The following is a 17766-nucleotide window of genomic DNA, read 5'->3' as shown; positions in this document are numbered from 1 at the left end:
CACCATCTGCACGCCACTCCAATGTCAAAACAGTCCCAGAAGCCTTGTGGGCTGCAACTCCCCATGTCCAAAGGATGGGTGAGCTGGAGAAAGGGGCACTTGGACTTCATATCAGACAATAGCAAGAGGCTCTATACTGTATAAACATCCAAGGCCTCCTAAACTACAAGTGTATGAGTACCAAGCTCTTTTTCCTCTCAACATTGAAAACATCGGGTTATTTTGATCAAAAGCTTGAGATTTAGTATCAGACATCCAATTAACTGATTGTTTTTTAGCACTGTAACACTGTCACATTCCCAAACAGAAACAATAAAAACTGCGAACAGTAGGTGGTCATATACCTTCCCATATACATGATCTCATTTGAACTTCGTAAGACTCTTTTCACCCTACTTTACATATGAAAAATCAAGTTTCTTAGATGTAAATAATTTGGCCAATATCATACAACAAATGAGTGGAGAAGACTGAGTTTGAACTTACCCTGGATTCCAAAGCCCAGGGTTTCCACGTCACCTTACTACTTATAAAAGGAAGGTGAGCTGCTGTGAAAATATTAAAGATTATTTATTTATCCTTTTCTTTTATCTTTGCCTTTATTGAAAGGTGAGGGATGGGGACGGGGTGGGGGAGAGAGAGAGCTCCATCCATTGTTCATTCCCCCAATACACACAATAGCAGAGAAGGGTCAGGTTGAAGCCCAGGTCCCAGAACGCAATCCAAGTTGCCCATGTGGGTGGCAGGAGCTCGACCACTGGAACTATCACCTGGTTCCTTCAGGGGTGCCCATTAGCAGGAAGCTGGGTTCAGAAGCAGAGCTAGAACTTGAACCCAGGCACTGCAATGTGGGATGTGGGCATTCTGCCTGGCATCTTAATGACTATGCCAAATGCCCATTCCTAATGGCCACCTTTTTATTAAGGAGTTTCTGTGTGTCAGAAACTGTGCTAAGAGTCATAACATTGATTTCTTTGCTAAAACCTTTTTTTAGGAAACTGGTATCATTGGTTCAATTTCACATAAGAGGAAATGTATATGCAGAGCTACCAACTCAGAGCTGGCCATCCAATCAAGGAGGTTGGCTCCTATACTTGATCTTAGCCAAAAGGCCAAGAAGCTATCAGTTTGGCTCCTAACATTCCATCACTCAACCACTGAGCCATACTGCCTCCTGCTCAAGGGGAGGACAGAGGAGGGTGTGTTACCTCTCTTCAAAGTACCAGTAGGCACAATGTGACCCATCAGATTGTCCCCCAAGGAAAGGTAGCTTAATGTCTCAGATGGTCTCCTACAGCAACACTACTTTGGCACAATCTTGAGAACACACGGCATGAACAGGAGGTACAGCACATGCCTGGAGGACTCAGGATTCCAGATTTTCTTACCCTAAGAACACAATGGCCCTGAGAACACACAAGGCTGGCATGCCAGCTTTGGACCATAGTCCTGGGCCAATGCTTGGAATACAACACACAGCCAAGTTCAGTGTCCTCAAGGAGGACAGGCCACAATGGCATCTGAGATGTTAGAGAGGTAGAAACCAATCCAAGTGATCGAAGCTTATTGAGGATGTCTGGTACGTAGAGAAGGCTGTGAAGAGACATGACTGAGCTGCCCAGCAGAGGTTACCTTGGGAGCCAAATCCTGCTACAAGTTTAGGGGATTCCCCCAAAACTTGGGAAAGAGGTCTTGTCCTACAGTCTTGCCACTTCCGAGGCTCTTATCTGCAACACTCCCCACTCCCTCTGCTTCTCGGTTGCTTCCAGCCTCACTCTTCGTGCTTGGCTTCAGTCGGCCACCCTTTCCCATGGGCCACCCTAGCAGAGCAACAGTTCCGTGAGCTCTCTGACCCTGCAATTCCATCTTTTAAATGGGTTCACTCAGCAACTCCTCACCACACCTGTTCTCCAACGTCACAGAGACCACAAGAAGTCACTAACTCCTGTCCATTATCCTTCTCCTCTTTTCACTTCTCTTCCCATCTCATTTAGACCCTAAGTCTGCCTGTGTTTCCCTTCTCCCCTGTCCTTCCAAATCCACCCCCAAATGAATCCCACTCCCTACTCTCCCTCCACGGCTGCATCTGGACTGCTGAGAACCACTGGAGAGCATTAAATAAGTGGGCTCACTGGTAGAAACCTGTAGAAACATGTTCACTAACCTCAACTGTCCAGGAGATTGACTCTATTCTCCTGGTCAGTTCATATTCCTATTATTTTTAAACTTGTCTCATATTCTGAAATCTCGGATTTTCCTGCCTCCCACTTACTGTTTATTCTTGAAAGCAAATATGCAAATGTGCCTGCATTAGCAGCATAGCAAATGCTATTGGGGCCCCTCCCAGCTATCCTTCCCAGGTAGGGGAACCTGTTCCCCAGCTCCTGCAGGAGCTGGCACCTTTTCCTGGATGACTTCCCTTGGATTATAGAAACTGCCTCACCTAGAGGTGCCTAAGAGCTTATGAACCTCACCCTGCACCCAAGAAGGCAGTAATATCTGATGACCAACTCACACAAGGATACAGAAATCCAGCCCCACTTGATTGAAGATTAGACAAGCTCCACAAAACCATTTCCACTCCAGAACCAAGACAATTGCCTAAAACCACACCTTTGCCCAGCAGCATCCTGCTTCCCACACTGACACACGGTTTTCTTGAGAATTGTCCTCAATCAACCACTTGCACTAAAACCTCCATGTTGGGCTCTGGGTCCAGGGAGCTTGACCTAAGGTAACCACTTGCTTTTAAATTCTCCTTTCCTCCTGCTGGAACTGAGTGATCTCTACTTCTATTCAAGGGGAAGCCTCCTCCTGGGCTCTGGGCCCCGTACTGTTTTGTCTTCCTAGGACTCTTGCATAATCAATCATCCTTTTTCTTGACTCCTTGCTATCAGGATTGGAAAACACTCAAGCCTCTCCCATCTTCAAAAATAAACCTTCCCTCAACCTCACCTCCTTTCCAACCCCTGCACTTTCTCTCTGTGTTCTTCTGCAGCCAAACTTCAGCATTAAGTTGTTGAAGTTTTTGAGTAATTTCTTTTTCATGCTGTATTTCTCCCTTATATGCGGAATATGAATTACCCACGTTGTGGAAAGACTCGAGATATGGACAGAACAGAGACCTCTGAGGATAAGCCTGCCACCCTCACTGTTATTCTGAGCTTTCCTGGCATATGAGCTGACGAAGCTGCCCCATGGTGCTGTTTATGTGTACCTCCTCCAAGTCCTCACCTCCTACTCTCTTCTCAACTCACTCCAGTCTGGTTTCTTCCTTGCCACTTTACTGCTGAGCCCCGTGTTGCTAAGACTAACGGACACCTTTCAGTTCCTGTCCTGCTCACTTCTCTCCTGCCTTCCTTGGTGCTTTGTCTTTTCTTTCTTTTTTTTTAAACTTTTATTTAATGAATATAAATTTCCAAAGTACAGCTTATGGATTACAATGGCTTCCCCCCCATAACTTCCCTCCCACCCGCAACCCTCCCCTTTCCCTCTCCCTCCCCCCTTCCATTCACATCAAGATTCATTTTCAATTCTCTTTATATACAGAAGATCAGTTTAGCATATATTAAGTAAAGATTTCAACAGTTTGTCTTTTCTCAGCCCCCTGTCTTTGCATTCCCCCTGCCAGCCTAACTGCTGGTCCTCTCCCTTTGAACATCCATTAAGTGTGGGTATCTCCTGGAGATCTGTCTGGAATCTCATCTTTCTCACTCTCCTTGTGCCCTAAGCAACCTTACACATTCCCAAGATGTTAACCAACCTACTGCTTCCAATGGACTCCCAGATACCAACCCCAGGTCTGTTCTATGAACGCATATGTTCAACAGGCTTTTTCTACTCCTCCATGGTAATATTTCAAATATGCCTTAAATATGACTTGTGTAGAATTAAATGTGCAATTTTTCTATCAAAATCATTCCAACTTCAATCTTGATAGCCTTAAAAAAGGGAACCAACACTCACATAATTTCTCACATCAATAATTTATGAGTCAGTTGTTATTCTTCCCTCCCCAGCCTCACTTTCAATCAATCAATCAATCACTGGGTCTTACGAAGCTAATCTCCTAAATATCTCTCAAATATATCCACTTTTCCTCCATTCCCCCATGACAGTGTGCTATTTCCTGTCTGAAACATTTCAAAAATTTCTATATCAGAGGTGGTTAGTTGTAGGAAATAGAAGTCACTGTGCCTTACAAGTGTCATGAGAATGAAAACAGGACATAAGGAGCTTGCACAGTCCTGGAAGGACTCGAAGGCTCCTGGCTAAGCTTCCTGGAATAACACGCAGAATAACAGCCCAGAACAGGGCCAGCAGGGGAACTGCCACCCTGCGGGGACAATGCTTTTAAAAGCACATGACAGATTGAGAAATGCTCCTGGACACTCAATGATGATTTTCTACTGCTTTTAAAATAGAATCTAAATTCCCCATCACAACCTACAAGTTGTGCTTATCATGGGCTTACTACGTGCCAGGAACTGGACTAAGAGGTTTTTTTTTTTTTGGATTAATATTCAAATTAATCCTATGTATCTGTTACTTTATCCTAAGTTTACAGATGAGTCAACTATGATTTAGGAAGTCTAAGTAACTTGACAAGGTGCATTCTTGGGAGGCAAAGCCAGAAGACTCCCTTAGCACTACACTGCACTGCTGTCTCCCTCAAGACAGACCCTGGGGATGTCTCCAGCCTCACATCTTGCCACTGCCTCCTTCACTCCCTATGCTCCACTCTTGCTGGCTATCCTGTGTCCTAGGAGATAGCTGTTCTCTTGCCTCCAAAGCTTGGATCCCTTTTCTAGGACATTCTTCTCTTTGCCCATAGCTTATCTGTGTTCATCCTTCAGGAAAACGCAATCAAATACCCTTTCCTCTGGGATAGTTTCTTTGGCCCCTCGAGTGTTAAGTCTCCTGATGACCCCACCTAGGGTACCCCCAACATTCCTACCACAGTACACAGCACATGGAATATCTAGATAAATTGCCTAGTAATTATTTAATGTCTATCTTCCCACAAAATTGCCTGGTGGCAGAAACTGTGTCTCCTGTGTTTGTTGTTTTCTCCCAGGTCCCTAGGATGTTTGCCTGTTACCAAATGGGTACTCAATAAATAGTTATCAAGTGATTCATTAGTAAGGGTAAATAAATTTTCAAAATTCATTATCTGAAATAAGAGAGACAGAAAGAAAACATCTCAACAAAAATTGTTCTTGATGAAAGAAAGAGGGGTGATTAAGGCAAGGCAGGAGTGCTCGTGGGACTCATCAACCCCGTACGTGTGTTTAGGTGTGGAACACAGCGGGAGACAGAAATGGGACTGCAGTATGACTGCATGCCCAAGAGTAGTCTTGGTTCTCACCCCATGCTCATCCTGAAGAGGGTCTCAGCTGTAACTTAACTTAAGAATTAAATCCAGATCTACAATTCTATATTTCTAGGGGGTGGGAAGCTGAAGTTTCACATCATGTGGCCAAATTTCATAATTATCCCCTGTAAACATTTCTGCTTCATTCCAAGTCCTCTCCCAATACCAGTCAACTAATCTCTTCTTTCCATGGCCTCCCGCACTGTGCACATCCAGCCTTCTTCCCACCGCAGGCTACCCATGTGTCCCTGTCTTCCTTTTTTAGGCAAGGCAGGATGATCCACTCTCCCATTCTCTAGAAATATTCTTACACTCAGCTGCTGAGTGTAAGAATAACAAAGTCCCCTCCTTGGGATGCACTTCCCCTGGAAAGAAGGGCACACTGAGAATGTGGTAGGGCTACTTGGAGAGATATTAAACAAGTGCCACTTTTGTCCTGCATAGCCCTTCATTCCTAGTCACTGTGGACTTGCCAATAAGGGCCATGCCCAAGAGACTCCGATACTAGAGTCTCTTCCAAGATGTAGTTTCTTCCGAGACATGCCTCCTTCTGCTGCAAAGGTGTAGCTGTGAGATGCAGTGTCCTGGGAGATAGGATCAGTGCTTTCCAGAGACAAAGGATGAGCTGACGCACTGTCCACCCTAGTGAAGTCTAGTGAAGATGTCAGTCGTGTGCCTCCTTGTTGCTCCTCACTGGGTGGAGATTTTGCTGGGGTTGGTAGAAACATCCTGAAAGCTAGGTGGATATTTAGGGGGCATAGGGTTAGGGAGGTAGCAGTGAGCACAGCCTCAACTACATGGCCACACTCGATGCTACTCAGCATGCTAATGTAGCCCCTCAGAGTGAGAGGTCAGACGGAGACCCTGTGGTGGCATTCCTGGCTCTCTCAGACCGTACATGGACTTCAGGGGACCCAGAAGTTCCTACACATTCCAGTAAAGAAGACAGGGCCCCTTGAGGACTATTGATGTAGCAGAGGCCCGGTCAGGAAGAAGGGCCATCACAGATAGGAACTCGAGGACCAGAGACTATGACAGTGCTACGTAAGCAAACAATAGGTCAGCCCTGAGACCAGCTCAGCTACCCCACAGCAACAATTGGAGGCAAAGAGAGCCTGTGCACCGGGTGTCATGACTTCCAGGCGGGGAGAGCACAAAGCTTTCCCCACACCAAAAACAAGGCAGGAAGATGGGGAAAGAAACCGTGGCTTGAAGTGACCTGATGTTGGCCCAACACAGACTGGTGTAATCTAAAAGAGACTTTAATTGACTAGAGTCGAAGCAACCATTACTGGACAAGTTCACAGTGTGTTGTCTTCCTCCTACCCTCCTTCTCCACTATCTCGTCTAAGCTCAGCAGAGACGGCTGGAGAATGGAGTCTGGCAGCCCCAGGGCAGCTGAAGATGCTCAGAGAGGCCCAGTCCTTCAGAACCGAGGCATCAGTCATCAGGAAAAACCCTAGCATCCACAGTCTCAACAGGGATTCTCAGGGAGGCCAAGAGGGAAATAAACCTGATGACTTTCCCTGAACAACTTGGTTATTAATGGAGCAGCACAACTTCTCTGATCTCCCAAGGTAGCTGCTGCCCATGGTGGGAAAGCTCTAACAGCAGGTCCAATTACATTTTGAAATCTGGATGATTCTAGCAGTGCACCCCCCCACCCCATCGTAACGAAGATGAGGATGAAGAAGGCAACCCGGGGCTACTTCACATGCAGAACACAGCCAGTCACAGATACTCAGTGAGTTGGAACAAGCATTTCAGGAGGTTCTCAGGCTGCAGCCTGTCTGCATGCAAACTAGAAATACTGTTGAGTGAAGACAAGCAAAGCAAGCGTGAGGGGTCTGGAGAGAGCCTTGGTTTTAATGCTATTGCCATGATTTCCTAGTGAGGTCCCTAGCAAAAGACAGGTGCTGCTGGTGAGTGCAGGAGCCCAGTTGGGAAGGGCCGAGCTGCTGGAGGGACAAAACAGCCAGGAGTGGCAGCTTTGCAAGTGCCACTTCAGCTGTTTCAATGCCATGGGTGGTTGTGCAAAATGATTGTTATCTTGAGGCCTAAATTCTGCTGACTCAATTGCTCTTATTTGGATTTTCGAATTATTCCTGACAAGATAATAAGTCTCTTTCAAAACATTAAATTGGATAATCTCCCGGCTGGAGGTCTCTAGTTTGATTTAATTTTCTGCAGATATTCTAAGGATCTAATGAGAAATCAGAATGGAAGGGCTTAATTGGAATTCCTCTAGTTCCTGGACCCCAGGTCCCATGATCCAGAGCCTGGACAGAGACACACAGCAGGATGCTCCCTCTCCCTCCCTTTCTCTCTCTCTCCCTCTCTCTCTCTCTCTCTCTCTTTCTCCCTCTCCCTGGATTTAGCTGAGGAAGTCCCACTCCTGACCTTTAGACCATCTTGCTAACCTTCACAGTCTATAAAAGGCTGAGCATTAATTATAGAGCTTGATTTTGCTTGTTTCTGTGACCATTTTTAATGCCCTCTCCAGTTCCCTTGGGTCTATTTAAGGCTGCGTGTTGCATCCTCAGCTGAGCTGCATGGACAGAGCAACTCAGATGTGAGATCTCTGAGCTGCTATTCTGGAGAACTCGCAGGGCTGGGAGCTGCACTTGTAAACTATCCTGGAAATTGACTTGCCCAAATTCCCTCCTTCTATTCTCAGGAGCTTCTCTGAAGGAATGCCTTGGATGTCATCATCATCCATCCTAGATGATGAGCACTGCCCTGTGTTGAGGACTTACTATGTGCTAGGCACTTGCCCCTTGGCATTTCACCCATCTGCACACAATATCCAAGCAAGGAAGATGCTATATGATTATCCCCCTGAACAAGGAGGCTCACGAGGGCAATGCCATTCATTTGAGGACATATACTCAGTGAACGCTGTGTGTTCAGGAAGGGAGGGATTTGACTTCTGACCTGTCTGCCTCCCAAAGGCTCACTCTCATTACCCCAAGAATAGATCATTTAAGTTAACATAAAAATTCTTTTTCATGGGTTCCAGGAGAGCATGGTATTCAGGCAACAGAGCACAGACCTTGTTGTACATCCACTAACCCATCCAGCCCTAGAGACTCATCTTCAATTGCCTTTAGGACTTGTATGCAGGATAATGAGGGAGGAGGAAGAGGAACACTGAGAATGGGGAGTAATCTGCTCACCAAGGAAGCTGCCGTCACCCAGATTCAGAGAGAGAGAGAGAGAGAGAGAGAGAGGATAGTAAGAAGCCTCAGGCTCTCAGAATCCTAGCAAAGACAGAGGAGTCACACCAGCAGCTCTTGGCAAGGATCCTACCGCATTAGCAACGATATGGTCACTTCAGTGGTCCTGAGACAAATATGGGAGTGTGCCTCACTAGAGAGGCAAGTGCACAGAGGTGAGAACACTTACTCGCAAGCTTAATTTTCTCCTCTTCCTGCTACCTGGGTTGACGGCTCCCTTCCCACATTCCCAGATGACAGATGCTCCTGACATCACGCATGAATGGTCATCCCAGATTAATGGAACCAAGAGGGTTAAGACCATCCAGCACCTGCTTTGAATGGTAGTTTTAAGTATGGAATTTGCTCTTGTTCCATCTCTTCTTGACTTCTGTCATTGGTCATGATGACACTGCAAAGAAAGAAAGAAAGAAAGAAAGAAAGAAAGAAAGAAAGAAAGAAAAAAGGTGCTCTGGCCAGGACCCTCTTGCAGACTGGACTTGCTCACAGAATTTGCTGTTAATACACGATGACTTATGCCCTGGCTTTTAAATCCCCAGGGGAGGCATGCAGTGAGGAAGAGTGGAGGGAGTATACTCTGCCTTAATCAGCACAAAAAACTTTGAAAATAGGGAAACTGTCAGGAAAACTCAACATAGAGGACAGTGGATTCCTTATAAATGAGTAAGTGGGGCCCCAGAGGGCCCAGCACCAGATGTCTGGAGCTGCAAGAGAGGAGCTGTCACCAATGCGTCTCATCTGTCTGCAGCTCTTCCCTCTTCCCCACTCAGCCCTACACCATCATTTTTGTCTTCCACTGGCATAGGAGGTATTTGAGGTGCAAATAAGCTAATGGAAATTCCCCTTGAAAAGTCTGGCTTAATGCTCTTCAGTGGAAGAGATAGTTTCTTCTTGTTTCTTGCATCTATCCAAGGGGCAATCAGAGAAGGAATGCTTACAGGGTCTGGTTAAGATGCTGATCAACTGGAGAGCTTGGGTTACAGCCCTGAGTCCTGTCTCTGCTCCTGATTCCAGCTCCCTGCTAATGTGAATCCTGGGAGGAAGCAGGTGATGGTTCAAGTAGCTGGGTGCCTGTTATCTATGTGGAGGTCTCTGATGGATATCCCGGCTCCTTGCTTAAGTGTGGTCCTACCTCATCTGTTGCAGGCATTTGGAAGGTGAACCAGTGGGTGGAAGGAATCTCTCTCTCTCTCTCTCTTTCAAGTAAATAATTACATTTTTAAAAACACCTCAGGGGATTTACAAGTGCAGCCAGGGCTGAGGTCGCTGGCTGGGACCATCTCTAAGTGACCGCTCCAGACCCATGTTCCCAAGGAGACATTGCTATCTGGAGGGGTACCTCAACTAATGACTCCCCTGAGCATGGAGCTCTTTCTTACAGAGTCAGCTAGGTTAAAAAGAACAAACCAGGAAGGTCCTTATAAATCATGCAAAATGAGCTGTCTGCTTATGCAGCTGCACGACAAAAATACCTCCATGCTCAATGTCTCTCTTCCCGTCTGGCTGTAGATGAGCAGCGTCCCTCTGACGCATGCGCTCCAGCCTCGGTGACTTCAGTCTGCCTCCCCGGCTCCCTCCTCTCCTCACATGCCCTGGGACCCCTCTCTGCACTATGTATCCTCCCCCAGTGGAGACTGGAAAGGAGCTGAAGGACTGGGTGGCTTAACACAAATAAAATGCTCAGAAGTTATTATAATTATTCAACATCAAAGTGGCAGAGGCTGGGTTAGGCTTACTGCCTCATATCTAAAATGTTATTGGCATTTGGAGAACAGAGGGACTATCCCTTTCCCTTCTGCTCATCACCATTGAAAGAAGAGCAAGCATCAGACAAGGAATAGCTTTAGGGTGGAGCAGGTCCAACACTGCAGAAGTCCCCCCTTGCTGTGGCTGCTCCAGGGTGCTTTATGGTGCAGGTGGAGGGTGGGGGACACAGAATGGCCTTCTCTGAGGGGTTAGGCAGCCAATGACTTCTCCCAGGACTTGGAGCTCACCTTGCCATAGCCACGGTTGACTGATACCATGCTCTAGTCCTTCACCCACATTCCTCAAGTAATCTGATCTGATTCCATCCTCTTCTCTCAACGATTGGCCCAGACTTCTGTGTTCCTAGTTTTCATTCCCCACTTGGAGATTACATAAATGATATCTATATTCTGACACCCCCCACCTACTCCACCCACCCTCTCCCTGCAAAAATTGACTTCCTAGAAAACAGAATAAGTGATATAAAAAAAAAAAACCCTTATCATAAGAACTCACTGATGGAGAATAAACATAAAATTTTTGAGAAGATTGTGTTTCCAGTACAGGATATAAACATATAACACCCTGGCAAATCAAAAATTATACAACCAATGAAAATCAGCAAGTGAAAGGAAGAAAGAGGCAAAAGCATAAACAGGCTTGTCTAAGTCAGAGACACTCCCAAAATTAAGAGAAGCATCAGCCCTTGAGAGTTTTTCTAACATATTTTCTCTCTTTCTTTTTAAAAACGTATTTATTTATTTGAAAGGCAGAGTTGAGAGAGAGATCTTCCATCTACTGGTTCATTCCCCCAGTGACTGTAATGGCCAGCACTGGGCCAAGCCAAAGCCGGGAGCCAGGAGTTTCATCCAGGTCTCCCATGTGGGTAGCAGAGGCCCAAGCACTTGGGCCATCTTGCTCTGCTTTCCCCAGGCCATTAGGAGGGAGCTGGATTGAAAGTGGAGCAGTCGGGAAACAAACTAGCCCCCACATGGGATGCTGGCATCACCGATGGCAGCTTTTCCAGCTACGCCACAGCACCAGCCTCTCTGACATGTTTCTTAACCACAGAGGAGTCCTTTTGGGGATTAATAATACTTATAATAAAAAGGTGTTTAATGGAAGTTTGGAAACATTTCCAATTTTCTATCAGTTCTCTCCCTTCTATTATATTCCTACAAAACTGAGTTTAAATATTTTTATTTAACAAAATAGGAGCAGGAGTTATAGCACTGGGTTAAGCCACTACTTGGGACACCTACATCCCACATCCAAGAACATGGTTTGGGGCCCAGCTAATCTGCTTTCAATCAAACTTTCTGCTAACGTGCCTGGAAGGCAACAGAAAATGGCCCAAGTACTTGGGTCCCTGACACCCACAGGGGAGGCCCAGATGGAGTTCCTGGCTCCTGACTTCAGCTGAGGGCAAGTCCTGGCTATTGTAGTCAGCTGGAGAGTGAACCAGTGGATGGAAGATCTCTCACTCTCCCTGTCTCTGTCACTCTGCCTTTAAAATAATCTCTCTTTTTTTAAAAGAGCATATGCAGCACGATTCCATTCTTATAGGAATGTTTATCTCTCTTGCTCCATATTTGCATTGAGACAGAAATGTCTGGAAACATGATTACCAAATGCTAATACTAGTTGTTTCTAGCTAGTAGGAGTCTTTATTTGTTGTTTCAATATTTGTGCTTTTCTGTCTTGTTCATATTTTTACCAGGAGCATGTACTATATTTGTATAAAAATAAAGTCAAGATTTGAACAAAGTCAACAATTAGGGGTTCACGAATGATGTCAAGATAAACTCTGAAATTCTACGCAATAATATATTAAAATATTTGTGTGTACATTTCTTTCTGTCAAGTGTTTCATATTTTCATCTGACTATTGGAAGTGTTTGTGACTCCAGAATGTAGTCCAGTGCCTTTCTTATACTTGCAGTTTGGAAACTTCCAGCCAATAATAGCATTGTCTTTAGCTGTCAACTCAGTGCCAGGCACCGGACAAGGAGCTTTGTGTGTATGATCTCTTGGTGCTCATTAACCTTACAAGGTTGATATCACTTCCACGTTCAGGGGGTGGGGGGAAGATAAATGAGGCTCAGGAATGATCGGTCACTTGCCCAATGCCACACAGCAATCCGAGGTAGAGCTCGTCATTAGTACCCAGCTCTGCCCGGGTCTGAAGTCCACTTTTGCTCTATTGCCTTTGCTATCTCAGTGGAAAGTCACTGGAAGTCATTTATCCACCCCTGTTTGAAGACCTACGTACAATATGCTGGCAATGTGAGGGGCTGGGACACACAAATGAGCATTAGACAAAAACCCCTGTTTCCCTGGAGCTGATATTTTAGAAACAGGTGAAACATGGTGTCTGAATATGTTGATGGCACTGCCATTGATCATAATAACAATGCTTTGAAGTGGACAGGGATGGCTACCCCTGCTCTGTGGGAAAGCTGAAGATGGACCCTGATTGTGTAGTATTGATTATGATGCCAGAAATAAAGCCTCATCCTTAAGTTAAAGATATCTCTGTACTTTACAATTAGACTAAATCCTAACAGCACATAAAGGTGGTGATAGAATAGCAAAATTAAAGCTGGGTTTTGTCCTCAATTGTCACCAGTAGCCACTGATAAAGGCTGTTGGACATCATGAAATGGATTGTGTTTCTCCTCACCTCAGCCCCATTTCCCCTCTCAGAGTCCTTGTCTCCATTCCTGATACTCCTGATTCCTCCCCTGGAGCCCTCCGATGGCGCTCAGTTGTTTAAACACAGTGACCTGACATACCTCTCTGCTCCTACCCCCAAAGAGCAGCACCTGATAACACGTGGCACCTGCTGGCTATGCAGCCACCATCCATCACTGAATACCCAGAGGATGCCGAGCATGCTGCTAAGTATGGGCAGGGATATTTATAAAGAAGGCACAAGATCGCTCCCTTCAGGAGCCCATATTTGCATTTTCGATTGGGAATTGTTAAGTCTAAAAAAACTCTGAGACCTCAAAGTGCAGCTTTAAAAAAAAACATTTATTATTTATTTGAAAGGCAGAGTTACAGAGAGGCAGAGGCAGAGGCAGAGGCAGAGGCAGAGGCAGAGGCAGAGGCAGAGGCAGAGAAAGAGAAAGAGAAAGAGAAAGAGAAAGAGAAAGAGAAAGAGAAAAAGAGAAAGAGAAAGAGAAAGAGAAACAGAGGTCTTCCACCTGCTGGGTCACTCCCCAGAGGGCCACAGCAGCTGGAGCTGCATAGATCTAAAACCAGGAGCCAGGAGCTTCTTCCAGGTCTCCTGTGTGAGAGCAGGGGCCCAAGCACTTGGGCCATCCTCACTGCTTTCCTAGGCTATAAGTCCGGTGCCTATATGGGATGCCGGCACTGCAGGTGGTGGCTTTACCCAATATGCCAGAGCACCAACCCCCCCAAAATGCGGTGTAAATGGTAGATTTTCAGCTTCTTTCCTTTGGAATCATTTATAAACTATTCAGGACTTTTACATAATGCATATTCCCAGGATCCACTGTCTGACACTCTATGGTCCTGGGGTGATGGCCCAAGATATGCACATTCAGCAAATTTTGCAGAGCCCACGTACAACATTTCACAAATGCATGGGTCTGGGCTCCTGACCATGCCATGATCCTTCCATCAAAGCACTATGCTCTGTTGCAACTGTCTGTACCTACCATCAGAGAGTACAACCTACTCCTATTCTCTTCATACCCCAAATCCTTGGCACATATCACCCCACCTAGAGACATTTAGTAAATGGTTATCAAATATGGGAAGATGGGCCTGACTCTGTATAAGTGACTCATGCATCATCAGCATCATCATCATCACCAATACCCATTGTCATCACCAACACCCATTGTATTCTCATGGAGAGCCCTGGGCCCAGCTCCATTCCCCTCCATAGCACCTGTGATGACTACTTCCTTTTGCAATATGCTAAGAAGGAAGGACTCCTAGAGTGCTCGTTGGCTTGGCAGCTGGAGCAGTGCACACAGGAGTGTCAGAGCAGAGTTGTAAGCCCTTGAGGTACTTCCATGCCTATCTAGGAAATAAATGCAGGAAACCGGCAACGATGGAAGTGAGTGTTCTGGTAAAGATCACAGAGCAAGCTGCTCGAATCTACAACTACAACCAGAATTCTTTTTCCACTGTCCACCGAGTCCTTATTGTTCTGATCAAACCCAAGCAATTTAAACATCTTTGATCTTGGAGCACTATCGGCAAGAATATATTAGTAAAAGCTAATTTTTCATGGTACAGATACAATAAGTAGAAGTAAGATTTCTAATTCTGTGTACCAGTGGATCATCTTGCAATCGCTCTGCTTTGGGAACCCTTAGATCATATCAGAGCCCTTCACTAAAACTGGCAAAATCTAGTTTGAGAGTCAAAGGGAAGGAAGCTGGGCATAATTACATAGAAAAAAATATGGAAAAATTCAAAATGGGGAGAGACAGGGGAGGCAAAAGCCAGGAGGGAGAAAGGGAGAGAATGGAGGAAGGGAAAGGAGGGAGAAAAGGAATGAGGGAGGCAGAGAGAGAATTCTAAAGCTACGTACCCAAAGCCAACTGCATTTTGTTATTGTACCATAACAAAGGGGGTTATTCTACCCTATGCATTGTATCTCATAAGCAACAAACTTGAATTAATCAAAGGGATACAAGGATCTGATTTGCTCTTCTCCATACGTTCCTCATTCCTATTTACAATGCAGGGGCTTGGGGAAGACAGACAGTAACAAGGGCCCACCTCCGTGGCCTCCCTGCTGCCCTGTGAGAGCCTGTGAGTCTGCACATAGCCAGTGTCTCCCTGCACCAGAAGGCAGCCTGGCAGCTCTTTTTGGTTCCCACCATTCAATCTCCAAGAGCTTGACAGAGTCTGCAGCACAGTGCAGTCTGCTCCTACAACAGATAAGGTGCTCACTGCATTTAAATGAGACGATCGATTTGTGAACATGCTGGAACTGGTCTTCACAGAACTGAATAAGGTCAGCACTATTGCAAGCCCAGGGATTTCCTATAAGGGTTGAAACTGCACGATGTAGCTCTGGGGTAGGCATTGTGGCTCCGTGGGTTAAGTCCCCTCTTGGGACACCTACATCCCATATCGGAGCGCCTGCCTCTGAGTCCTGCCTCTGCTTCCCGCCCAGCTTCCTGCTAATGCACACTCCGGGAGGCAGTAGAGACCTAGATGGAGTTCCAGGCTCCTGGTGTCAGCCTGGCCAGATCTGGCTGTTGGACCACTTGGGGAATGAACCGGCACACGGAAGATTCCCTCTCTCTTTCTGCCCTCATTACTCTGCCTTTCAAATAAGCAAATACATCTTAAAAAAGAGAAAACTTTATTTTAAAAACTTCAATCTTTTCAAAAAAAAAAAAAAAGCCATGGTCCTCTTCCTTGCTCATGTATCAACTTAAAAATGCTGAGTTGAACATGAGGCAATGAAAGAAAATCTAGTCAAGCCTGGAAGATGTGTCTAGATACATCTAGAAATACAAGCACTTCCATTTCTTTCAGGATGGTAAAGAGTTAAATTTAGGCATTGATGGCTCAACTTTTATTTCCATGATTTTATCTTGCCTCTTACCAAACATGCAACCTCAGTGGAAGTGTTAAAAGGGTAGTAAAGTTTTCTAAGCTAACAAATAAAATAAAATAAGGCAGGTTGTCTCAGACTTCCACACATGCTAATTACTCATAATGACAAGTCATTACCCAAATCCATTTCTGGAAAGTCGCAAGGACTCGACAGGTCAAAGCTAAAATGTCATCTCAGGCTCCAGCAGAAGCCTCTGCCACATTAACCCTCCGCATCCTCATATTTACCATCTTTTTTTTTTTTTTGTCAAGGACAGAGAAATCCAAAGGAAGGCTCAGAACCTTGGACAGAGGAAATCAGTACTAGACACACACCGGGAAAGGTGATGGAAACGCTGAGCCCCAGGAGCTAGGGGCTCGCATGGAGGCAGCCCTGCAACACAGAATGTACTCCATGGCATACTTGTGGCCTGTGAGGCGACAGGAGTCACCCACAGACAGAAACGCAGCAGTCTGGAATTCAAAGATACAGGGGATACAGGAATATCAGAGCTCTTTTTGGAGAGATGGGAAGAGGTAAAAAGACCCTGACATTGATAGCGATGAATCTTGTAAACAAATTCTGGTTCTATCAAGATCTCCGTTAATAAATGTATTAGTTCATGTCTGCATTCAAGCACACATCCAGCCAACAAATATTTTCTGAATGTCTGCTTTTTATCCAATCTGTTCTTGGTTCTAGGGATATAGTAGCCAATGAGATAGATGGTGCTTGACCTCATTGAAGTTTCAAAAAGGAAAATGAACAGTAAGTAATCATGCAAATAAGACAATATGATTAAATGACATTGTGCTGGACACACACTGAGCAGAATAAACGGGAGGATAGGACTCAGCCTGGGGAGATGTGGAAGAGAGAGCAGGGCCCCTCACCCCAGAGCAAGGGAGACACCAAGAACAAGAATACCAGACAGTAGTATTCTTTGTGCAATGGCTCTGTGATGAGGAGACACACAGATCTGTAAAAGCAAGGGCAGTGTGGTGGGAACACAGGTAAGGAGAGCTTGCTGGGAAGCTCAGAGACAGGGAGCAAGAGAAGTTGGGAGGCAGCACATTCCAAAAGTCCCAGGCAGCGACAGGCCAGGGCCAGCACAGAGAAGCCGATGCCCAGACTAAAGGAAGCCCCTGGGGGACTGCAAAGAAGTCATGTGGAGGGCATTGCAGGAGGAGACTAGGAGTCGAATTGCACCTGTCATTCAGTGGGAGGCCACTGAAGACTCCCAGCTGGAGAGCCGTATGAACTGATGACGTTTCTGAAGGTCACACATGGGCTACATGGCAGAAACGATAGAACAACAACCACATGCAATGGTATGGAGCACCAGAGGATCACCAGGACTTTAAAAAGCAACCCAGGAGACCACATAATGGGAGATACCGTTTCTGTAAAGCTCAGAAACAAGTAAAAGGAAGCAATCCATTATTTGGGGATATAGATGGGGTGAAAGCATAGCTTCAGGAGAAAAATTCAAACATATTTCTGGGAAGGAAAAACAGCAGGAGACCGGAGACACAAAGGTAGTTACCAGCCTTGTGTCCTGGCCCTTAGGTCAGACAGTGGGTCTTTGAGTGTTCATCTTACTATGCTTGGGGGGGGGGGGCACGTACATGCATATTTGTCTCTATGACTGTATGTATAAAGTAGTATGTTTTAGAGAAAGTGGATTATTCTAGCTACTGTGTAGCGAATGGATTATTTCAGGGAATGACAAGTGGGATCATAAGACTAATTAGGGGCTATTTCAGTCCCCCAAAGGGAAAGACTACAAAACCCATTGCATACCAGGGGTTCTGAGA

General features: G+C 45.7%; 1 long non-coding RNA gene across 1 annotated transcript in view; it reads left to right on the top strand.

The window, feature by feature from the left end:
* The window catches only part of LOC103345106 (uncharacterized), a 28193-nt gene extending 10732 nt beyond the window's left edge, over nt 1-17461 (top strand). Inside the window, exons 2-3 of the long non-coding RNA XR_007914679.2 lie at nt 16222-16485; nt 16652-17461. This is a non-coding gene — a long non-coding RNA (uncharacterized lncRNA). The remainder of the gene's footprint in view (nt 1-16221; nt 16486-16651) is intronic.
* The last annotated feature ends 305 nt before the right edge of the window (nt 17462-17766 follow it).

The sequence above is a fragment of the Oryctolagus cuniculus genome, chromosome 18 (genome assembly GCF_964237555.1).
Source record: "Oryctolagus cuniculus chromosome 18, mOryCun1.1, whole genome shotgun sequence".
In the NCBI taxonomy this organism is placed as follows: Eukaryota; Metazoa; Chordata; class Mammalia; order Lagomorpha; family Leporidae; genus Oryctolagus; species Oryctolagus cuniculus.
The sequence above is the reverse complement of the archived record's forward strand: the minus strand, read 5'-3'. Positions and strand labels throughout refer to the sequence as shown.